Below are 25208 nucleotides of genomic sequence, written 5' to 3'. Positions count from 1 at the left end.
TGCCTGTCTGTGCCTAGCCTGAAAGCCCAGAGTCCCGAAGTGCAAACCCGCTCTTCCCCAGCCTCAAAAGGGTCAAGCCAGACACACTCACGATCACCCTGCACGCCCCCCCGCCGGCACTCAACAGCGCCTCCCGCCGCCTCCGCTTCCTGTCCTGACGGACTACAAGTCCCATCATGCCCCGCGGGGATACCTCCCTCGACTGCGCGCGCACCCCCCGGCCTTCTGCTCGGGCCACGCCCCCGGCGATACGCGCAGGCGCGGTGGGGGCGGCGTCCGGGGCAGTCTCCCCAATGTAAGATGGTGGCCGGGCTGGCGAAGGAGCACCCCGAGCTCGGAGCTTTCCCGTCTCTCCCCTAAAGGTCGTCGGAGCCGCCGCTCGCCCCGCCCGGCCCCGCCCCGCCCCGCCCCGCCCGGCCAGCGCTGCCCGAGGTCCCTCCGCCGCCGCCGCCAGCAGGGGACTCTGCGGCCTGGGCAGCGACGGGGAAGGCGGGTGAGTGCGGCCGGCCGGGCGGGCGGAGTGCGTGTGCGCCGGGCCGGGGCCGTGCTGCTGCCTACGACAGTGCGGAGGCTTCGCTGGCCCCGCGCAGGCCGCGGCCTGGCCCGGCCCGGCCCGGCGGAGGGGGCGCCCGGACCCGCTGTGCGCGCGGGGGAGCGGGCCGGAGGGGGCGGCGCTCCGGGATGCCCCCCGCCGCGGGGCAGGGGGTCTCCGCGCTTGCACCGTGGGGCGGGAGGGGAGGGGAGGAGCGGCCCGGCCGGGAGGGGAGGGGAAGGGAAGGGGAGCGCCCGCCCCGCCGTGTGCCTGTGGGGAGGCCGCGCTGGTCCGGGCTGGAGATTTTTTAGTGTGATTCACTTGTGATTGGGGTGGAAATTTCCTCTCCCCTCTTCCTCCTCCTCCTTCTCCCCAAGCAGGGCTCCATTTGTTCTTATGATTTGCACTTCTTCCCCCCCCCCCCCCGAGAAACAGAAAGCTCAGACAGATGGTAAATGGCAGGCCCCCCCTTTTTGTGTTTTTTGGATGGTCCTTCTTTTCTGTTGTTCTGGACTGTCCTCCCCCCCCCCCCATATATGCCCCTGCCAGACAGTGGATAATCCCCTCCCACAGCTTATCAGGTTCCAGAAACCTTCTGATTTGTGTGGGGGGGGGGGGGGGGGCGGTGTCAGGGATAACCCCAACCAGGTTTGGGGCTGGCAGCTGCTTTCCCCTGATTGTGGTAGGCTGTACCTGCCCCTTTCAAAGTGAGTTGCTGATGTTTTCATGTGTACAAGAAAAGGGTGGTGATTGTGGGGGAGCACTGGAGTATGTTTTGATGATCATCAGCCTAGAAAGCCTCGCTTCTCCAGCTCGGAGGATTTATTTGGCTGTATGTGAGTGCCGATATAAAATATGGAGTTAGAAGGAGAAGTAATACGGTGTAGGCTAAATATTAAATGTTAATGTAAGCAAAACCAGCGTTCCAGTCAGAAGCCAGCTACTGTAGGCCTGAAAATGTTGGCTTAGTTCTGCTAAGCTGTGTTGCCAGCCTGACATGTTTACCGTCTCTTGAAGCTTATTGTGCCTAACTGAAATGTTTTCTGTGTTTTGTATGCATTTTAAAATGTCTGGACTTCAGTTTCTCTATGTTTAGAGATTATATTCATGTTAGCCTGGATACAAGCAATGGCAAGAAGAGACAGTAGTGCAGAAGGACATGTATGTGGAAGAATCGGACTGTGCTCTTGACTGTTTTCTCCTCGTACTGAAGCCCAGATAATGAAAAAAGAAGATAGGAGTGGATTAGTAATGTGCCTGAGAGTGTCGATGGGTTTCAGGTAGCCTCTGATTACTCAAGTATACCTCTTCATTTCTTGGCATCACTGTGATGTCAAACAGTGATCGAGTATGGTTTGCAAGTCAAATGTGTTGTATATCAGGATTTTTATGATCCTGACACAGACCTTATATTTCATAAACAAGACAAATGCATGCATGTGTTTAGAAATGCTTGGCAGTCAAACTTGGCTGAATTGCAGGCAAAGTTCATTCGGGGGAGAGGCTTGTTTTGGGAAGGAACATTAAGACGCTAATGCAGTCTTGGGCATGTCTGGATATAATTTTTTCAGATTCTCTTGGTTTAACTTGGATATGCTTTCCTCAGATTCTGATTAAACAATTTTAGGTGATGTATACATTTTCTCTCTCTTCCTTGACAGAAAACGGTGGTAGGTGTTTGTCTAGCTTAGTACGGTGCTATACTATATATACGTTTGGAGTTTTTAAGGTCTTGTCATGTGAAAGCTCTTTAAACTTTCCATATTCTTTTAGACTTGTAGTGGCATCGACTGGATAGAAGTTTTGGATTGGAGAAAAACATGAAAAATATACACAAGTGTATTTTTTACCTCTTTAAAGTGTGAAGCATTCACTATAAAAGACACTATGCTTTACTGTTTCTCTTCTGAAAAGTTAAACTCTTTGCACATAACAAATTTCATTACTTTGGCCAAGCTATTAAGGCATGGATATCTAAAGCTTAATTTAAACATTTTTAAAAATCTATAACTGCATATCTAGAATGAATGAGACTTATTCCAAATGCAAGATGTTTTATAAGCACAAACAATTGCATAACAGTTGGTCATAAAATGTGGCAAACATATCTGTCATTCTGAAGGATGAGACAAGTCTATAGATGATATTTTGCCATATGGTGTAAGTAAATAATATTACTTTGCAAGACCATTAGATCAAGGACTTCTAAACTTTCACTGGGTGAACCAAATCTTAAATTGTGCAAGTCACTTCTTATCCCACTTGCATTTCATCCCTGTGACCACTTCAGTAATTGCATGCATAATAAAGCATTTGTATGATTTAGCTAGTTCTAGTGTATTCTGTGGTGGCTTCTTTCGTTCTTTAAGAACAAAAGTTGATACCATTTTCTTGCTCTTTAGTATATGCCAGCTTCCTCTTTCTTTCAGCTAGAAATGGCAAGATAAGCCAAGATACATGTCCATAGAGACGGCTATGTTCTACTGTTTGGGAATCTCTCTAATAGGCAATAGAAGTAGTACTTGGGCCGTAGAACTTTTGATTTGTAGCTGTTAAAGCTCTTTACAACACAAGGCAAGTATTATTATCCATGTTCTGACATGTGGGGAAACTGAGGCACAGAAGCAAGTCATTTGCTTACAGTCACACATCTGGTATTGGCAGAGGTAGAAATAGAGCTCAGGTGTCCTTCCTGATTTTTGTTTTTACTTCAAGTAAAGCAGAAAGATAGCTGTGGTGTTAATGGTAGACTGAACACCTCTAGGCACAGTCTTGCTCCTATACAACCTATCAGCTCCCTGTAAATAAAACCAGTGTATCATTTTAGAATTTGGATCAAAGATGTCAAAATAAATATAATATACACATTTTCAAATATCTCTCAGTCCAGAAACTTTCATTATGAATTAATCATTTTGTTAGATGGCATTTCCCTAATTAAGCAGCCATGAAATAAAAATGTGAAGGAATCACATCTGTGCATCTTGTATGGTTGATGCAGCTTTTTTGAAGGTATTTAAAACAACAGGTGACCTTTTTAGGCAGGTGTGCTGTAGATTAGCCCAGCACCTTCTGATTCCTTTTTCTTACCCAGTAGGGTGCTCTGCTTTTTGTTCCCTGTTGTAACTGTCACTGACTGATGCCTGTCCCCTTTCCGATCCCCTGACTTGAAACATCAGATAACTAGGTGAACAGGTATGATCCACAGACTTGACTTTTAACTTGGGAACTCTGGCTATCTGTCAGTCTGTAGGCTGGTCTTGGATCTCAGAGAGAAGAATTTCAGTATTCAGCCTAGTAATTGCTAAAAATCAGTAAAGGAGTAAAATTGTGTTAGAAGCTCTTCCTGGTGTTTTTAACAACATGCTAACTTGAATGCATATTACAGGTTCTCTTGTCTTCTTCACCCCAACCAAGCCTGAGTGCTTTCTATTCATGCATACACAGCATAATGCTAGAAAAAGATTTGTTAATTAAGATGCACTTTTTTTTAGTTCCAGAATATTTCTCTCCTAACAAGATGAGTAAGCTTGTATTCAAGTTCGTATAGAATTCACAGACTGAAAATGCGAGTCCTTCCCATCACTCTTCTACACAAAGCTACAAAGTGACTTTTTTATGGGGGGGGTCAGAGAACATTTTGGAGGCATGTCGAGATTCAAATCACATAAACAACTTTTGTCCAAATATATTCTTGTTTAGCAGCAACTCTCAAGTAGGGTGAACAGGACTGGGGATGGGTGGAAAGTAGACTGTTACGTCTGAAACTACTGGGAGGCTTTAACAGCTGCAAATTTAAAAAGAAGGTACTAGACACACAGCCTGAGTGTGTCTGCATACCGAGATGAGTGGAAGCTGACCACAACCCTTGGAGGAATATTTTTTTTTTTTTCTTCAGTGCTGGTGCCTAGGTTGTATGGGAAACTGTGTTCCTGTTGTACAGAACAGAGGACAAGCGCTGTGCGCTCAGGTGCAAGCTTCTGTTTTATAGAAAGGAATTTGAGGCCAAGATTGCTGTGTGGATATCCTACCTGTATCTTCTCACACAGAGACACAGTATGCAGGTGGTTTCAGCCTAAAGGAAAACTGTTGGGTAAAAAGTGGCTTTGCTATTGTAGTATTTTCTGGGTCTTGGGCATTTTATTCCTCTCTAGAATATTCAGGTTGACTGTCCACAAGATTCAGGAAGACAGCACTATGCTGGCCTGCATTTGATCACAAGAAAACTTGCATGTCAGCTATAAGAGCTGGAAACTCAATTATTTTTAGAATTGACATTTACATGTAAAGTGTACAAAGAAACTGATGGCAAAGCACTTCAGTTGCCACATTAGTCTTCCACTTGCTACTAGTGAATGAACTTGCAAAATCCTTCTTGAAAATACAAGCAATGTTACAATCGTGACCAAAAACATGGCAGCCCTCTTGTAACAATGTGGGAAGTAAACAATTTAGTTAGCTTCCAGAAAAGTACTTTGGTTCTGCACATCTTGGTACCTCCCTTCAAGATGGCCTGCAGCCTCATCTTTGATCTTGTTTTACTGAACCTCTATTCTGTTTTGTTAGAGAGCGTGAGAGACAGCTGTTTGGATTTCCCAGCATACTGAAATTGTTTAAGAATATTCCTATCTGTGTACTGTAATACAAGGAAGCAGAGACTGCGAAGGAGTAGTAGCAGTTCTCTCCTCTTTTTAGGATGAAAACAAGGACTGTTGCATGAGATGGTTCATCACCAGTTGCCCATCTTGGTATAGTGCAGAAGTAGTAAGACCTGCAGCACTGGAATCACTGCTACAGCAACATAAAATTATTAGATGCATATTAGTTGAAGATAATTTTGTATTTGATAGGGGTTTTCTTTTTGAAGATCACTTCCCTGTCATAAGTGTAGATTTGAACTTGATTTTTGCTGGGTGGTATGTATTTAAATTATATATGGTAGTTGGCAAAGACTGTTGAAAGTGTCTTACTGTTTTTCCCATGAAAGGGCTTTTTATTACTCTTAATCTGACCTACCATAAATGTTGAAGTTGCTTACTACTGCGGAGCTGCTTTTATACAACCTTTTAACGATATTTGAGAATGGGATTGCAACTACTTTGAGATACTAGGATCTTCCAATTTAAAAAAAAAAGTAATGAGGTTTTGAGCTGAGAAATGCTTGTGGCAACCATTGGAAATGCATGGTAGCTGACAGCTAAGTCTTTTTTTTTGGTTTGCGTTACAATTTTAGATTTTTTTTTTTTTTAAATGGGTGGGAAAGGATTAAACAGATACAGCCACTAGATGTCCATAAAGACACTATTTAAAAATCTCTTACTAGTAAGATAAATTGAAAGGATTATACATGTTTATACCAGTCTTTCAGTTCAGGATCCAGAGCTTTTGTTATGATTTGTGTAAGTTGACCCCTGGCTCTTCAATCCAGTCTAAAATAGAAACAATCACCTCACTTTGAGGATCTCTTGCTTCATAACCTAGACTTTACTCTGTACATTGCAAGCATAGTTTTTGGCATCCATTCCAAAGCCAGAGAGTGTTGTGGGAATTCCAAAGTTAGTATGAAAACTGTAAGGTAACCTTTGGGCTAAAATCTATTGCTTTGCAGTTCAGAACGGTCTTTCTCCTACTGTATGAATGTTATGGGCCTGTATCCTATTTACATTATAGCCTCTTTATCTGCCAGATGTGTAAGAGGGTCTTTGTGCAAATGAGATGCCCAATAAAAATGATCTGAATTGGCTAGTGATTTTCATCTCATTGGTGTTGTTTATCCATCATACAGCTATAATTTCTCAAGTAAAATGGTTTCTAGTGATACCATTTTAAAAAGTTGCCACCCTTCCCCAGAAAAAACATCTTTCTTCTTTATAAAACTTTCTCATAGCTTTCAAGAAAAAGAGAATGCCCCAATTCTGCTAAGTGAGGAATTTTATTTGCGAAATTAGAGCTGCTTTTTCTCCTTGAAACTTGCAGTAAGAAACTTCCAGCAGTCGCTTTCAGCTTAATACATACTTTTTTTAATATGTGTGGCTTCATCACAGTGATAGATTGGCTCCGGGACATTGGATTGTAAGTCTGAAAATTAAATCATGGAGAATTATAGCTTACAGTATTATATATGTGCGCACTTCTGAACTCGGCCTTTTTTTGGTTAGCTTCAACATTCACTTTTTTTTTTAAACATGGCAGATAATAGCCGTGTGATGTTCAAGAAAGCATTAACTTTTACAGTCTATAGAAGACTTCACTTCCAAATCGTTTGCAGCTGCATCTCTCCCTGTGCATGCAATAGCTGAATAGGAATTAATACTAAACAGTTTATAATAGTTTAAAATTGCAAGCAAAATAATTAATCTTTCAGTTGTAACAAAAAAAGAAAAATTACAAAAAACTGCCACGAGCTTAACCATATGTGTAAGCAGTCTGTAAAATGGTTTTAGTCACTTTTTAACCCTTCTTTGTCCCATATTTTGTCAACAGCACTGCTACACTTGGTTGTTTTATCTTGTCTTCAAATATCCTGTATGAAACAGCTTACAAATGTTTGTCTTACTCCTGTGCTGTGCCAGCAGAGTGCAGCCTTAAGTGGGACTGAGGCTTCTAAGTACTCCTGTTATAAACATGTATTTTTCTGTGAACTTTGGTAGGGCCACTTGTTGCCCTAGTCACTGTGTGGAGGTATTACTTAATATTTGACATTCTGATGATTAAGTAGTAATATCTTCAAACTTGCTACCATTCATCCCCTTATACCATAGTACCCTATTTTGAGAGATCCTGCGTCTTGCATAGTATTGTAGTTTGTCTGTACTTTTTCTTCATACTGAAACAACAGAGTGTAGTTAAATGGTGCTTATATTTTCCCTTTGGTAATTGGAGGCAGCTGGGCAGGTCCGTGTCAACTGCAAGTAACCTTTTATTTACTAAATTATGAAATTTCATAAAAATAGAAGTGTTCAAATATGTGCATATTAAGAAACAGACGCACAAGCTATGTGCCTTTTTTACCCTGCTTCTGGGATTTTTTTTCAGCTTTTATAGTACGATAGTCTGATGGTAGAGAGTAGTTCTACTTAAAATGTCTCTAAGTGAAGACCTACTTCCACTGGAGCAGTCAGGTTCTCCTTTAGCATAACCAGCCCCTTGTATAAGATTTATAATGGCGTAAGATTTAGCTGAAGATGAGAAGGGTGCTAGTTAGTGTGCATCAGCATGATGCGAGGAAATGGTGCAAATGAGACGCTATTTATTTTGCATAGGTACACAGTTTCAGAGGTAGTCTCCTGAGGCTGAGTTAGCATTGGTGTAAATATTTTGTGAGACTTCCTTAGCATATTTCTTTATCTTTTGGATTTAGGATTGTATTCATAGTCTTTCTAAATTTTCCTCTTGACCATCTTAAGCAGTCCTTCTGCATGTGCTGGGTGCTGGCTGGTATACTTTCTCTCTGAAGGAATTTCAGACAGCTGGCCTGGCCAGCTGAAATGCAGAACCATCTTATGCTAGTGGGAAAAAATGACCCATGGTTCTAGCTGCCTAAGAAAGCATAGGGCTGGGCCAGTGTTGAAGCTACCTTCTCCAGACTCTTTAACACTTTCTGCAGTATTTTTGTATGGTCATAGGCCACCAGTTTACACATTCAGGTTACTACTGTAAAGGGTTTTTATAAGAGGTCTCAAATAAATGCTAAACATTTGGGGCCTGAAGATAGGAAGAAAAGTTTTTTGCAAGTTTCATACCTGTTTTACTTTGGTTGTTAAAGTGCGTTGTTCTAATGCTTTGTTTTTGGATTTCTTTTTAGAACATTATCTTTTTCTCCTTCCTGTCTCTTCCTTTTTCTGGGAGGTGACTCAGTATAAGAAAACTACTTGCATAGAGGTTTTTAGGCTCTTTACCCGTTTCCCCTTCTCATTTGATCTCTCAAAGTTTTAAAAGTAATATATATTTCTTGAAAGTAGTTGTTTTTAGAGTCTGTCTGATAAAAGTCTACAATATGTATAAATACTTATGGCAAGCAGCTACACACACCCACACCACACCACACACACCCTCCTTTCCCCTTACTGGCTAAATGTACTTCCAGCTTCTTGTTGGTGTTGGGGCTTACTAATAAACCATGCATTTCTGCTTTAGTAGAAACAGGTTTACATGTGAACAAGATATGGGGAATATTCCCAGTCTTCCTTCATACTTTTTAGTATATGTGAACCTTGCATAAGAGAATCACATGTCTCTGGGTTACTCCGTACATCCTTGGAACTAAAGGTCACTTGATCTTTGTTTTATCCTGCTACTACCACCAACTGAAAAAAAAAATCCCTTACTTGGTAGCTATAAACACACAGATGTTTGCTGTGTAATAGTGATAGTTTTGTACAAACTTTTAAAATTGCCTTCCTGCAGTGTTACTAATCTTCTGACAAAAGTCAGATGGATGATTTGGAACTGCTGTAAAAAGCGTTTTCATTTAATCTCTTTCATTTTTACAGATGAGCAGGGTTTTTTTTGTCCCATTGTAACCTTGGATTCTTCTAAATTCTAGTCTCTACCTCCTTGAACATTGTATTGCCACTGTTCTTGTTCTGAGTAGAGGATGGCATGCTATTCCATGTGACCCATAAACTCTTCTATTCAGTCACAGTGGCTATTTTTGAGTAACACCAAGCAAACCTACCATTCCTACCTCAGTAGCGGGCCCTTTTTTTTTTTTTACTTGAGCCTCGTTTTTACTTTGTCTCAGTTCATGTGGGCATCACTGTGTTTCCAAAAGGAATTAAGTGTAAAGGAAATTATATGCTTTAATAACGGATGTGGGCAGTATTGGTGAGCAGAAGTCTGCCAGTGACCTTTTAAGGCAGGGATAGGAAGTGAAGGACCTTTCAAGATGCCTATACATGTTAAAATATCTGAGTCCCAGATGCACAAAGGCTAGTTTAGAATTTTGTTTAAGTGATGCGAACTTTTACTTTCACCTACCATGACGTGTCCTAGGATCATGGCTGCATCATTTTGGTAGCTCAGTCATTCTGTCATCAGCTGATACACTCAACTTCTGTTGTGTTTCATTTCCTTCTAACTGATAGGCTCTTGGCTTATAGCAGACATTCTTATTTAGTCCGTAAGTGCATGGCCCTGCTCTTTGCACTATTAAATAGAATCTGTTTTATGACTCCAGTTTCTAACATTGTGGAATTCTTTCCATATGATACCTGGATCCTCTTCTGTATTGAGGATACTTCCTAATATTTTCACAAACACATTTCATTAGCCTACTTCTCCTTGAATCAGAGTTGCTAGCAAAAAAAAAAAAAGGGGGGGGGGCATAACTGTTTCCAGGATGGATCCTAGAAAAGCTCTCCTAATCTCCCAGCAAGCTGAAAGTTTTTGACACTGTCTTCCTTTTTAGTTCCTTGCCCTACCCTTTAGCTCTTGTACCACTTCCCATTTTAAGAGTTTCCCTGGTGGTGCTGTTAAGTCAATTTTACTGAAGTCCAGAGAGATGAGATCCTACATTTCCTTCCTAAAAGGGTTGATAAATCATGATTATTAAAATTTTTATGTGAAATAAAAATTGCTTTAATTGGACTTGTTTGTATTTCGGCTAGCTCCACACTTACTTTATAGTCTTAAATTGTTGAAGTAAATGTTTTTTCTTGATGTAGTTCTTTGTCAGTAGAATTCCTGATTTTTACATAGAGCATCTTTATTATTACATAGAAGTTTTTACACTTAATTCTCATTTATGCTAAAAATATCAAACCCAGGGTTTAGTTTCCCCCTTCATTATGGGAATGATACAAATGATGATAAACAAGTACTCTCTGCTGTAGTTGTGACCAGCATTACTTTCCAATATGCTACTACAAATCAAAAGCTTGAGTGTTGTTGTAGCTGTGATGGTCCAGGAAATGCCAGAGGCAAGGATTTTTTTTTTTGTGATTTACCTTTTATTATTGGATCAACTGTGTAGTTGTTGAACTGCTCTCCCAAGCTTTTGGACATCAAGACTTGGTCCAATAAAAAATATTCTAGCCATTCTCTGTCAAAAATATTGCAGTTTGTAGGCACTAGGACAAGAGCTTCAAAGCTACTTGTGTATTTTAAGCATATACAGCTAGCATTTTTTTAATATGGGCTTAACCTTCCCTCTTTAAGAATAGAGATTCCAGAGGCAGGTGATAGATTTGAATGCAAGCCATATGAAGAAAGCTTTCAGGGACAAGGTATGTTTTTAATAAGGAATGGGGAGGGGGAAGGAAAGAAAATGGAGAGGACATGAAAGCTGTTTTCAAATAAATTAAAACGTACCATAAAGATAACAGATGGCAGGACACACAAAGCACCTGGTTCAAATCCTGTCTAAGCAGACAGGAAGCCTGAGAAACTTCCTAGCTTTTAAGAGTAGGACAGTGGCACAGATTACTTAGGAAAGCTGTGGTACCTACTTTATTGGATATCTTTTTAAGAGGTTTGGATCAGTTGGATTTGGCATTTACTACATCTGTGCATGGGACTGGGCTAGATGATTCTTGAAGTCCCTTCCAGTGCTGATTTTAACTTTGGCCTATATGTGTGATTTAAAGTTATTGTGAACTTTTAATACAGCAATTTTATTTTGAAGTCACAAGCTTTCTGCCAGTAAGATTAGTTTTAGCCCTTGATGCAGCAAACTTACGCTTGTGCTTTTAATATCAGTGGTATTTTTCATATGACCTAAAGTTACATACTAATTAAGTGTTTTCAAGAGACCTCACTTTCAACACTTTGCAAAATTCAGGCTTGTTCTAAAGGTTATAGCCCATATACGTGTAAAGATAACTACAGCAATTCATGTTCCTAATAAATCTACATAGAATCATAGAAAATGAGGGTTGGGAGGGACCTCAGGAGATCAGCTAGTTCAACCCCCTGCTCAGAGCAGGACCAGCCCCAACTAGATCATCCCAGCTGGGGCTTTGTCAAGCCAGGCCTTAAAAACCTCCAAGGATGGAGATTCCATCACTTCTGTAGGTAACCTGTTCCAGTGATTTGCTGCCCTCCTAGTGAGAGTTTTTCCTAGTATCTAACTTAAGACTCCCTTGCTGCAACTTGAGACCATTGCTCCTTGTTCTGTCATCTGCCACCACTGAGAACAGTCCAGCTCCATCCTCTTTGGAACTCTCCTTTAGGTAGTTGAAGGCTGCTATCAAATCTCCTTTCAGTCTTCTCTTTTGCAAATGAAATAAGCCCAGTTTCCTCAGCCTTTCCTCAGAAGTTGCATGGATTTTTGTTGCCCCTCATTCTACTTTCTCCAGTTTGTCCGCATCGTTTCTGTAGTGGGCCCCCCCAAAACTGGGCATAGTACACCCAGATGTGGCTTCATGAGTGCTGAATAGAGGGAAATAATCATTTCCCTCAATCTGCTGGCAATGCTTCTACTAACGCAGCCCAGTATGCTGTTAACCTTCTTCACTACAAGGGCAACTCTGATGGCTTATATTCAGGTTATTGTCCACTATAAGCCCCAGGTCCTCTTCTACAGAGCTGCTATTTAGCCAGTTGGTACCAAGCCTGTACTGGTGGATAGGATTGTTCTGTCCCAAGTGCAGGACTTTGCACTTGTCCTTGTTGAACCTCATGAGAGATTTCTTTTGCCCTATCCTCCAATTTGCCTAGGTCACTCTGAATCCTAGCCCTACGCTCCAGTGTATCTACTACTCCCCCCAGCTTGGTGACATCCACAAACTGGCTGAGAGCACACTCTATCTCATCTTCCAGATTGTTAATGAAGATATTGAAGATATACTTCTGAACAGCAAAGCAGCCTCCACATATTAGAATTAAACTGTGAAATGATTGGTTAACTTCTTAGTGATTGTTAAGAAAAAAATTTTAATTGGCTGGGACTTTGTATTTTAATTTTTTTCTGACCTGACAGTATGAAAGCACAGAACATGGACTAAGACCCAATGTTGGGGGATGGATGAGAATAAAGGAGGGGATTTTTTTAACTTTCCAGAAGTAGTGGAAGGGAAGCAAGCTCCATACAAACATGTTATAATCTCTGGGTAGGGTCCATGGACAAGTGGGGAAAGAAATACAGCAATTTTGATATTCAAAATAGTACTTCTTTCCTTGAGGAAAGGAGAGTTGGGGACATGGTGTTAGGGCTAGTGAGTATTTTTCCAGACCTTTTAGTGTTGGCACATCCAATACGACTGTCTCATGTCTCTTTCACCAGTTACAAGAATGGCTTTTTTATCCCCTCACTTTCATTGTAGTCTGTAGGGTTGTAATTGGGTCAAAATCTTTTTTGCCTGTTAGGTTAGTCAAATATTAAGGAAACTGGATGAAGGGATTTATATTGAGGTGTAGATCCTTTGACTTCTGGTAAATGTGTCCACCACTGTTCTCTTAAAAAAATCCCACTTTTCAATTCACTTTTCCCTAGTATTTTCCCTTGCCCATAAATCCTCTTCTTATCCTTGTTAATATTTTGACAACTGTTCTCTAGTAGTCTGTGCTAATAGTGAGCTTTTTATTACTTTTTCTTCTTCTTCATCTTTTTTTTTGTTTTGTTTTGGTGTATCATCTTTTTCTTTTGCCAGATCTATATTATGCATCTACTTCAACCTGTGTAGCCTGTTGACTTCCCTATGAGGGTTGATATGGCCATAGAGCAGCCACTTCTTTAAAAAAAATGTTTATTTTATGTAATTTCAGGTGTGGGTAAATGGTTCAATAAGACATACTCTCTACTCAACCCATTTCCCAAAACTGCATATTGCCCTGATAACGGGTACACTGTAAATAGTTTCATAGTTTGTAGGGTCAGAAGGGACCTGAACAGATCATCTAGTCCGACCGCCTGCTGTGGCAGGAAAGAATACTGGGGTCAAATGACCCCAGCAAGATGTTCATCTAAAAATGAATTCTTTTAGTCTGTATCCCTCATTCCAACTAATTTGATAACAATTTCAGTATAGTCCTTCTAATTTATGATACTTCTGGGGATGAGTTCAGGGTTCAGATCAAAATGGTGCCACTTGTTTGGAAGACTGGGGGTGGTGGCCAAATCTGTACTGTGGGGCTTCTTGGGTGCAGTTATCACTTGCCCCCTTGTCATTGTTGTCTTTCCAGCAAGGCTGTGTACTCCAGATTTCTGTGGTGGGTCCCACCCCTGAATTCCAGCATCTTCAGGAGCCCTGTAGGCTGGATGACATGGCTCTATGGCCTGTAGGTTTGATAGCTTTGTTCTAGACCATGTATTTGAATCTCTTTGTCAAGAACTTGAAAGTAACTTTATAGTCTGTCACTAGTCATAAGTTTAAGTAGACTACCAGCATTGACCCAGATGCTACATACTACATGGATGTAATCCTAAAATGTTTTCTTCTATAGAAGTGTTTGGAAGCAAGCCTGAAGCACAGTGGTCTGATATAGTCTGCATTATTATGATTGCCAGTAATGATCAGTGGGCGAGGGGCACCATCATGGCAGCCCTTCAGGTGTTTGAAGACTTTTAATCAAGAAGAGGGAGGAAAAACTCATTACCCTCACTGCAAAGAGAAGAATGTATAGCAGTGGCTTAAACTTGCAGCAAATTAAGTTTAGATGGGCTATCAAGAAAAACTTCTTCATTGTTACACTACCTTCTTGCCCTAATTGGTGGCGTAGGGAGCTTGTGGAATCTTCTTTTACTGGAGGCTTTCAAGAAGGCTTCGATAAGCATTAGTCAGAGATGAGGTAGGCATAGCAGTATCTGGAACAGCACCTTTTGGAAGCCTAGGAGAAGCCTGCCCTTGTATTGCTTGGGGTTTGTGAGTAGAACTTTGCAGCCCAGAGCAGGTTGAAATTTAGAAATGGCTGTGCTCAGCAGCAGGTGAATGAAGCAGAACTCTGGAACCAAACTGGTTGTAGAAATAAATGAAGCCAGCTGAATAAACTTACAGAGTATGATAGAAAGGGAAGTTCTAACTCTCCAATCAGGTTGTGGATACATGGAGTCATCTGCAGTCATAGAAAATTTAGGGTTGGGAGGGACCTCAGGAGGTTATCTACTCTAAACTGCTCCTCAAAGCAGGAGCAGCCCCAGCTGTATAATCCCAGCCAAGGCTTGTGTCCAGCTAGATCTTAAAAACCTATAAGGATGGAGATTCCACATGTTCTCTGGGTAAAGCACTAGAACACACTACCCAGAGAGGTGGTGGAATCTCTCTCCTTAGAGGTTTTTAAGACCTAGGTAGACAGAGCCTTGGCTCAGCGTTTGCAGAAGTTGTGACCCCCAGGTTGCACTGTGGGAGTGGAGGGTGTGTGGTTAAGTCCTGCTTTTGGTCTTTGGTCACCATGGGGGTCAGGAAGGAACTTTTCCCCCCTGCTGTTGCATAGGTGTCAAGATTATTTTTCTTTCTTCTTCCGAAGCACTGGGTGTTGGCTGCAAGAAAGGGTAGGTATTTTGACTGGGCGTAGTGCTTCTACTGGGACTTGAAAATCACTCCTTTGGGTTTTGTGTGTGGGGGTTGTTTTTTTTTGGTTTTTTTTTTTTAAATTGAGGTGCCTTGATCTCTTTTTAAGGGTGCCATGCAGTATTAGCATCATTATGTGAGTCAATGCATGCACATGATTCACAAGATGAACTCAGATTTCAAATAGGAATCCTTGGTGTCAAAAACATTCTGACATGTTATGTAATGGTCAGTTCAGGTCTCAATTCTGTGGATGTCACAGAAACTGAAATACGGGATTGTCTGCAGAATCAACTTAAAACTTAATAAAAATAAAATCCTGTCTCCCTAATGGGAGCCGGTGGCCCAGCCTTGCAGCTTGCTGATGGGAAGAGTCAGTGGCATGGGGGGAGGGGGGTGGTAGAAGGGAAGGTGCTGGCTGGCAGGGCAACAGACAAGATGCTGGCCACCCTCTTGTTGCTCCCCCTCCTGGTGGGGTGTCTGTAATTCAGTGCTTAGTGGTGGGGGCGCTGGAGCCCATCTAGGAAATATCCATGGAATTTTGCTGTCTAGGATGGAATTGTATCCAGTGGGTAGGTTGATTTGGACTGGGGGGCAGGGAGGAGGGGAGGATTTGCCGCCTTTTGTGGTCAAGGGCATGCTCCCTTCTTCCTTATCCTTTGACTGTATTTTAATCAGCTACTTTCTATCCTTGTAATGGCAGACTGTTTGGCAGTACCCTTGTCCTTCTGCTTTATTGATGGCAAGTTAGGGTGCTTCTGATTTGGGCATTGTGCCTGGTAGTTGTTTTTAAGAGAGTTGTTCACAAAGTTCTTAAGAACAGGTTAGACCAGTGGCTCTCAACCTTTTTAGAGCCCAAGCACCATTCCACAACTCTTTGAACTTGAGGGTACCCCTAATTGAGAACCACTGCTGTATTCTCAGCAGGGGAGCTGCTCTGTACTTCTACCTGTTTTAGGGCTTTTCTAATCAATGTAGAGTAGGCAGGAGTAGAGTTGTAACTATTGAGTGTTTTTTTCGCTGGGTAAAACTCCCTTGTGTCCCTGGATTATGGGGGAAGAGAGGGTGGGCTACAGTAGCACAGCAGGACTCTTCTGGCTGAGGCGTGCAAAGGGCTGCTTCACAGCCTAGCTGCCTAGCCCTCTGGACAGGCAGTGCAAAGGTTTGCAGTCAGAGTGTGCGCTCTTGTCACAGGGCTTTTGGTTGTAGCTGTGTTGGTCTAAGGACATGGGCAGGCAAGGTTCTTTGAATACATGTAGTATCATTTATTCGACCCACTAAGTAGTTAGAAATAAGTTCTTAGGCGGGCTCTTGCCACAGCCCTTCTCAGTCTAACCTACATGTTCCTCTCAGAAACATGCCTGGAGCACTTCTGTTTTCAGGAGGAGCTTGTATGATCAGACTGGGAAGTATTACAGGAAGAGTATGGGCTCAAGCTGCATCTTCTTCCTACTCTGGCTCCGTAGGAGGCATATGGATCGTTTAACCTGGCTACAGCAGTACCCAGGGCTGTGCTGAACTAGTTTACTTCCTGAGGTCCCTTTTGGCCTTGTGAGTTTTTTGCATCTGACTTGTATTTTAAAGATTTAAGTTTTTTCAAGCTGTGAAACCAGCTTTCAGAAAAGCTGAAATTTCAATTACAAAATCAAGTGTATAGAAGTGGTAGGAAAGAAAATGTACTCTACCATACCCTGTCCATGGTACTGCATGTGTTTTCTTGCCCTCCAGCAACTAAACACATTTAGAGTAGAGCTAGGATTCCAATGCTCATCTTTTGAGTACCCTACATTTGGAGCAAGGGTATATATTAATTACAATATGTAAAAATGATTTTTTAACATGGATTATAATCCTTATAATTTGCTCTGCGGGCTAATATTGCATATTTTATGCCCCAGGAAATAATTATGACATGGCACATAGTTAAATTCCATAGATTATACTAGTTGCCATATGAAAAGGGGTCTGGATAATTTGACTGGCAGACTATCTCCTGTTTGGACCTGACGTGTTTTACAGCAGATGCTGCAGTATAACTTGTACCCATAGTAGCTGGTTGCAAAATGTTTTGTGCTTAGGCTGAGAAATTTGTTGTGATGTTTGGCAGAAAATTCAAAAATTAATACTAGATAAAAGTTTAAATTAGCTGCTGGAAGTTGGTATAGTAACTCCATTGCTTTTATAGTTTCCCTTGATGGAATACCAAGAAATGTGGACAGTCAGGTCCTGGAACCTAAACTCTGCCAGGTATGTTCAGGACAAGGCCAGAAAATGTTCACTGTTCATTCTGTATTTAACGATTTTTTTTTTTTTTTTTTGCTTCTTTAAGGGAGTATGTATGATAAACTTTTTTTGTACTATTTTTAGAAATACTGTTAGATTAGAGCTGAAGGGTACAGAAATATCTTCATACTTGTAATACTTGGTTTTTATATCTGTATTCTCTCTTTACTGCGAGTCACTAGGTGAGACTGACTTCTTTTCACGCCTCTGACTTGGCCTTTTCCTCTTGCAGAGACTTAGACTGGTACTTGGCACTTTATTTGCAATTGCATTACTTTTTATATTTTTAAAAAATCCAGTATCAATATAAATAATATGGTGAACGTGTCAGGCCACTTCGCAGATGAGAAAGAGGTACAGCGGTCTTGGATGAAGTTTTCCTCTAGAAGGCTAGGTCTTGGTGATCACTGTCAGTGCAGCAGGGATCTGGGGTGGGGAGCATTAAGGCTGCAACAGCGTCTCCCAGGCTGGAGTTGCTGTGTCACCATGCTTCAGGAATGCCCTGGGGCTGCACTTGCTGCGCAAGGTGCCAGCGGCAACCGCTCAGATCCAGTACTGCCTACTTTAGCTGCCATAGTGCCACCTCAGGCCAAGCCTCACCCAGCACCATAGACAGGAGGGAGAAGAATGCAGCATGCCTGGTAAAGGCTGCTGCACTGGCACTGAACCCCCGCCTTCCCTGGAATAAGCTGGGGAGGGCCTGGCCTGGCAGTGTGGAAGAGACTTCCAGGTACCACGATCAGAGGTGCAGGGAGCCCATCTTCCTGCTTGGGGCCCACCACTGTGTGGGCTGGGTAGCCCCACTGCAGGGCTGGCAGTCTCACTACTGCAGTAGGAAGGCCCTGCCTGACCCTTGGTGGGGGTGGTACCTCTTTCACAAGAGAGGTCCACAGCCCTGGCTCTGTTTTGCAGCCCCAGTCCCTACCCATGGGGGCTTGGCGGGGGCCATGGCTCCACAGCTGGGCAGTGCCCCCTAGTGGCTTGGCCATGCCTGCTGCACCCTACCTGTGGGACCCACACAGTGAAGACATAGGGGACTGAATATGGGTACCATGGTTGTCTGGGTACCCTCAGTGGTACGTAGACAACCTGTCAGTGGTATGCGTAAACAGATTTATAATTACTTTTATATGGCACAAATTTGCTGTTTGCACATAAGGTCGAACTGAAAATTTTGCTAGTGGTACTTAAGGTTATGTTTTAAATTAGTGGTGCACAATCTGTCAGTTTGGGAACTGCTGGAACCAATGTAATTAGAGGAGGTGAAATGGTTAAGTCTCTCACCTCCTTATGATCTCTGAGACCTACCTGGTGTTTCATTTCCTAGGAAGGACAGTGCAGTTGAGAGCTTACAAATAACATTTCGTAACCCCAACCCTCCCCCACCCCCGACTACTTACTCACCTAATCTTCATTCTTCAAAATCAGGGTCCAGCCATATATAGGTTTGGCAGACAGCTTGAACTGATTTGGTGCACAGATGAGTACAATATGGCTGTTTAAAATCACCTTAATAAGAATAAATTTTCATCCAGACTTAAAGTGGTAACTGCCAAACTTTACTCATCATAGAATACAGATCTAAAAACCCTGTGGTATTGGTTGCAGAGCCCTTCTCCAAGTCAGTACACTGTTTGTGATGAGATCGCTCTATGTAAATACATGGCAGCAAAACTTTCTTCTACTGTTCGTGTAAGCTAGACAAGAAAGTGTATTTTATCACCAGGGTCCTGGTTTTCTGTTTTAAAATCCAAAATTTCCTGATTTTTTTTTTTTAAAAAAAACCCCAAATCCATGTTTTTCTGTGATAAAAATGGTGTGTGTCAGCCTGCAAGGGAAAACCTGTGGTTTCTCAGATTTTTTTTCTCTTTTTAAGAAACTCCACCTTTTTCTCCTTTTTAAAGGAGAAAATCCATGTCCTGAAAACCTAGATCCCTGTTTACTGCTGTCTGCAGCATACTGCTTAGTACTTACTCCTGTCAAGCACCCTGCAAATACTGTCTAATACATTTTCATTATTCCTGCACAAAGAATTAACCACATCTTGCAGGTAGAGAATTAAATGCATCAAGTCAGCTAGGAATTAAATGTCCTAACTTCATATCCCACTATGTCAGTGACATGGAAGTGCCTGTTTGGGACTACACACCCCCAAACAGGTTTTGTGTAAGCCTTTTCTGGGCTCATGCTTTACAAGCTGATGGATGCCAGACTCAGCAAAACCACTACTCTTCTCCCACCTCCTCAGTTGTTTGACATGTAGAAACAAGTACATTTTATAATTTACAAACTTATTCTTGTAGATTAGTACTTGCATCAAGGGAGTGTAGTGTCCATTGGATCAAACTAATCTGCAGAATCTTAGTTTATTTTTTTTTCTCCTTTTTTAGTTTATTTGATGTGGTTACAGACATGATGTTCTTTTGGTGGTTCTCCACTCCCCATATTAATCTTTAACATGGGTAATAACTTTTTGCCCATCCTCTCTTGGATTGAAACTACTCTGGTTTGGGAGCCAGAATTTGCAGATTTTGTAGACTATACCAGAACAGGGAGGAAGCTTTGAAGACCTCTGAAGGATTCAGTCCAACTGAGAGGCATGTTATTTGTCTTCATGAGGTCACAATTCTTGGAGAAGGGCCATTTGTCTCTGCTATCTACAGTCTTTCTTCTCTGCAAGCATGTGGATTTTTCTCTTTCCCTTTTCCTTTGTCTAGGATCTTTGTGTCTCCTGAAATGTTTCTGCACCTTTTTTCCCTTAATGGTTGGAGTTGATTTACCTCTGCTAGTCACTACTGTCTTGCGTCTTTACATGTATAGAGCAGTGGTTTTCAACCTTTTTTTTTTTTTGTACCAGGACCTGTTTGTAAACATCAGTGGCCAGTCCTGACCCACTGTCCCCCCACCCCAGGCCCTAGCCCCTCAGTGTGTGGGACAGGAGAGGCTGCGTGTGGAGTATGAGGAACCCCTTGCAGGCTGGAACTTGGCCAGCCTGCAAGGGAAAAGCCATGGTTTCCCACATTTAAAGTTTGTTTGAGACTCTTTCATATATTCTTGTGACCCACTCTTGGGTTGCATCCCATAGGCTGAGAAACACTGTTGTAGAGGACCTAAAACCTTGAACACCATAATATAGGTTTGCAACTCTGGGAAGGAGTGTTAATTCAGATGCAGGAAAACCTCCCCAACATTGTTCAGTTGCTTCCTGGTTGATCTTAAACATTTGTCACCTTTCAAAAAGGGTTCTTAAACCTTAAATATGTACTTGCTATTGTAACTGGAACCCCAAAGCATCCCCCACAAAGTGGGCAAGGCTTTTGTTCTTCTGTTTCCCCATACAGAACATCAGAGACCTCTATGTTTTTTGCGATTCATTTTGAAAGATGCTCATACAGTTGAACTTGCTAGATGTACCTTTTCCATAGGGAGATGGTTTTTGGCAGGTACTGCTTTTTGTGCGGTTTGCTAAATGATAAACATGCATTTAAAAACAAGTGTTAATGTTATATGTCATAACTCATCTTAATTCTCATTATTAGTATGCTTCCTCGTGCCAGGAGGCTAGGAATTCCAAACATGGAAACAATAGATTGAATGTATCATTGTTCTTATTGAGTGCAGCTGCTGAGTTGATTTAGGTTTATTTGCATGCTAATATTTTCAATTACCTTGATTAACATGGGGCACATGGCTGTCTAAAATCAGCAAGTGCATTAGTCATCTACCCTTCTAGAATTAGCTTTGCAAATCATTCTCCCCTACTTTTTTAATTTGTTTTTTTTAGAGTGACTTGTTTTTTATCAGAGTTGGTTTTGAAGTGGGTAATATTATGTATGCATGAGATACCAATGCATGCGTTTTTGTTGCTTAAATATTTATCTAAAGGAAAGGCTGACCAGATGCAATACAGCATTGGAAAAAATAATTTTGGTGTAAAAAAAAAAAATCTATTTCTGAATGATCTGTGAAAACCAGGATGAGAAATTCAGTCAGAAAGATGCTGATGAAATATGAGATTACAGGACTGCAGTATCTCCTTGTATTTATCCATGTACTCCACTCTTGGGGTATGAAATTGGAGTGGGGGGTGGTACAGGTTGGCCATAAATAATGCTTAATTCTCTTTATTCTTACTACCACTGGAGTCCATGTTTTTGTAAGAGAGCATTATTTTTACTTCTTCATTCCCATTGCCAACAACTCCCCACCCCTCCAAACAGTCCCTTAGGGCCTGTCCCAACTTGTTTGTAGAGGGGGTATAGCTCAAGATGGATTCTCAGTCCCCTGGATTCAAGAATTATCCATCATGTAACACTGCCAAACTGATTAACAAGCAAGAAACACTGAGAGTGATCACTCCCATGCTGTTTTGGATGGCCAGGTAATGGGGAAGCTTCAGCTGAGGGGCTTCTGCGTAACACATGAAGCTCTGGCTCGCTCGATCTCCTGGCTTCCTTCCACCTGCTTGCCTGGCCAGCACAATGAACAGCCACCTGTGAGTGGGTGGAGCTGGTAGAAGGTGGTTAGGAGTTGGAGCTGGAGCTCCAGTATTGAGCACAAGCCATCTGGTCAAAGCTTCCCCCTTGCCTACCTCAAGTGGCACAGCAAGAGCATCAGCCACAGCTGAAGGCAAGGGAAGTAGAACAGCCAAGCCAGTCTGGGCCCAAGCCAGTCCATGCTGTTCCTGGTGTGGCTGCAGCTGGCCTACTGCTGCTCTGCTCTCCTTGTCCCCCACTGACAATGGGAGCCTGGCTAGCTGCAGACACTGGGAATAATTGCATCAGAAGTTGCATGTTGGCTGTGGCTTAGGCTGGGGCCAGTGGGTGTGGATGGCAGCTCAGTACGTGCTGCCCTGGGCAGGGCTCAGACCCATGTGGAGCACCACTGGGGCAGCCACCAACCAGGTGAGCTCTACTGCAACCTTCCCCTGCTTCCCCTCCCCACACACAGGGCAAGGGCATGCAGGGAGTGGTTCACATCTGTCCCACTCCCAAACACTGCTTCCTGCCTACCCAAAATACCATAGGGGGTTTTGGTAAATTATTGCAGGGTGTAAGGGGGTGTTGACCAGGCCCGTGACAGTTCTCAAAACTTGCTATGTGGTCCTCAGACCCAAGTAATTGCCCACTCCTGGATTACAGCCTATTACATCACTGAAGTGTAAAGTGCTCCACCTGGGGAGGAAAAATCTGCAAGAAGCTAACTGGCTCAGGGGTTCTATGCTAGCTAGCACCACGTCTTAAAGGGACCTGGGGGCCATAATTGACCATAAAATGGATATGAGCCACCAGTGTTATGCTACAGTTAGCAGAGCAAACAGTATGCTGGCATGCATCAACTGATGCATTTCAAGCAAAACTAAGGAAGTTAGTCTCCCACTCTACTTGGGATTGGTGAGGCTGCAGCTAGAGTACTGTGTCCAGTTCTGGGTGCCACACTTCAAGGATGTGGAGATGCTTGAGAGAGTCCAGAGAAGAGCCACTTGTGTGATTTAGAGGCCTGAAGAAGAAGCCATACAAGGAAAGGCTGATGGATACGGGACAGTTCAGCCTAGAAAAGAGAAGACTTGGGGGGACTTGATGACAGTTTACAAATATCAGGGGTGAGCATCAGGGGCTAGGTGAACAACAATTCTCCAAAATGTCTTGGAGGGGAGGGGGGGAGCAATGGTCATAAACTCCTAGAAGACTTTAGACTAGACACAAGGAAAAACTTCTTCATGGTTTGTGTGACCAGACTCTGCAATAGACTCCCAGCAGGGGTAGTGCAAGCACCTACCCTGGAGATGCTGCTAAAAAAAAAAAAAAAAAAAAGAGAGAGAGAGACTGGATGCACACCTTGCTAGGTTTCATGAGGTCCCTTCCAACCCTAAACTTCTGTGAATCTGTCAGGTTGTACCAGGATAAGTAACTCTATCTTTACTGACCATTGAAAGCTGCCTCTAGTGGGATGTTAATTTTTTTCTCACTATAAAAGATTGGGCTTTAAACTGGATTTTTACTTGGTGTTATTTTATTCTTGCATGGTCTTGCATAGGATACTTTTTAAGTTTTTTTGAGAGTATCAGTAGTTTAATAACATTTCATACATGCCTATGAATTTCAGTAGTATCAAAGTACTGTGTACATGAGCAGTGGTCAGCAGATGTGGTTCCTCTGCAGCTTTAAGTAGGGACCTACATAATTCATGTTTTCATTAATTTTGCGGAAACTGCAAAATCTGGAATTGTTTGCGAAATCAACAACAAAAATAACTGCTTTAAAAATAAAATGCTGGCTCTGCAGTAGGAGCCAATAGTCCTTGCTGATGGGAGGCAAAGGCACTGGCTGGTGGGGTGGGATGAAGGACAGCAGACGGTGGTGGCTGTCCCCATGTCTCTTCCCCTTGCTGGGGTCTTTCTGCCAGTCGGTGCCAAGGGGCAAAGCAGTACAAGGGTAGCCAGGAATCAAAATGCCAGCTACCCTCTTGTTACTTCTTGCCCCCTGCTGCCCCAGGTCTCTCTGCCAGTTGACTGTGAGAGTAAGGGCCACCAAAAAAAGCCTATGAAATCGGCTCTGTGCACCATTAGTGAGCTGCAAAAAACCCTTTGCATTTCCGTGTTTTAAGTAGGTCCCTAAACATAAGAAAGAGTGGTACATGGTTCTCAAACTTTGCGTATCTGGTAGCGATGCTGAATGCTTCTTAGTGTTTGAGCATATTTGCTACTTCAAACATCTAGGGAATATTTCAAGGCTGTTCAGCATAGTTTCCAACTATGTTACTACTAAAATTGCATGATTTCTTTGTGGCTTTTTTCTGCTTTCCTCAGAGCAGCAAAATTAAATTAAACTTGATATATGTGTATATACGTTTAATTCAAATATATAAATAAGTGTGTGTGTGTGTCTTTTTTGTTTATAACTTAATTATTTGAAGGGCATATTTTTGTTCATTGTGCACGTTTTTGCCATGTGTGGGAATGAGAAGGATGTCTCATAAACAATTGTTTAAATGTCTGATTTCAAAGTGTTTGTCAGGGTACTCTTTTGGCTGTTTAGTCCTCATCAGTTGTAGCTGTTAAGACAGGAAATTTAAATCAAGTGTACATGGAGGGAATATACTGGCCAGAAATATTCAAAGGCTTAAGAGTAAACATTTTAGTTTATGTATTGTTACAATTTAAAGCACTTGATTTAATTCCTTTCCATCTTATGCTTGTACAAGTTCCTGAATTGTGTTTGTAGTAAATCAAGCTACAGCAGTTATGTTTCTTTTCACTATTGAATCTGTGGCTCATATAGACATTGACTGGTATGTGGCACAGAGTTGCACCTAGTTTTTAGAGAATTGTCATAGTCTGTAGCTAGTTGCATTTTGGCTAATTGGTTTATTTTAAACAAGCTATCTTTGAACATTAAGTAATACAGGGGGTGAAAAAAATTTGCCACATTACTTAGAGATTAAGATTCAGGGATCCTGCAACACAAATTCCACATCTGTTTTGGGAATGGACTATTACTGAATTGCTACTGTCCAATGATTTCTGAGATTTACTATGACATTGGGTGGGCTCTTGTTGGAAGAGTCTTTTCTTCAAAATCAATTTTAATTTTGGACAACCAGTTTACTCACTGGGGCTACTGGAAGGAAGAAAAGAAGATTTTCATAATGTTGCACATTCTGACTTGAAATAGAAGTGGTGTCTTTTTTTGCTGTTCTGCCTTTCTTAGTTTCCTGGTCGGTGTGTCCAAACGGAATAAGAGCATTCTGCTTGGTTAGAAATCATAGAAGTTAATGAGACTAGAGTCTTTATGCCACCTTGCTGATGCCTATAAAACAGGGGTGGGCAAATACAGCCTGTGGGCTAGATCCACCTTGCCAGGTCATTCTATCCAGCCCATGGCAGGTCCCTTGGTCTCACTTAGCCCAGGTGTGGGGGGACAGCCTGAGCTGTGGTGCATGTAGCT

General features: G+C 42.2%; 1 protein-coding gene across 7 annotated transcripts in view; it reads left to right on the top strand.

The window, feature by feature from the left end:
- The first annotated feature begins 260 nt into the window (after positions 1–260).
- The window catches only part of CNOT4 (CCR4-NOT transcription complex subunit 4), a 121466-nt gene continuing 96518 nt past the window's right edge, over positions 261–25208 (top strand). For 3 of the 7 annotated variants that reach the window (XM_090042815.1, XM_090042817.1, XM_090042814.1), the window contains exon 1: positions 261–493. The gene's annotated coding sequence lies outside the window, so the exon portion shown is untranslated. The remainder of the gene's footprint in view (positions 494–25208) is intronic. The other 4 variants (XM_090042818.1, XM_090042819.1, XM_090042821.1 and 1 more) reach the window with 2 other exon arrangements.

This window comes from Crocodylus siamensis, chromosome 4 (assembly GCF_052110815.1).
Source record: "Crocodylus siamensis isolate JL-2025a chromosome 4, ASM5211081v1, whole genome shotgun sequence".
NCBI classification, from domain to species: domain Eukaryota; kingdom Metazoa; phylum Chordata; order Crocodylia; family Crocodylidae; genus Crocodylus; species Crocodylus siamensis.
This window is presented reverse-complemented; position numbering and strand designations above follow the sequence as displayed.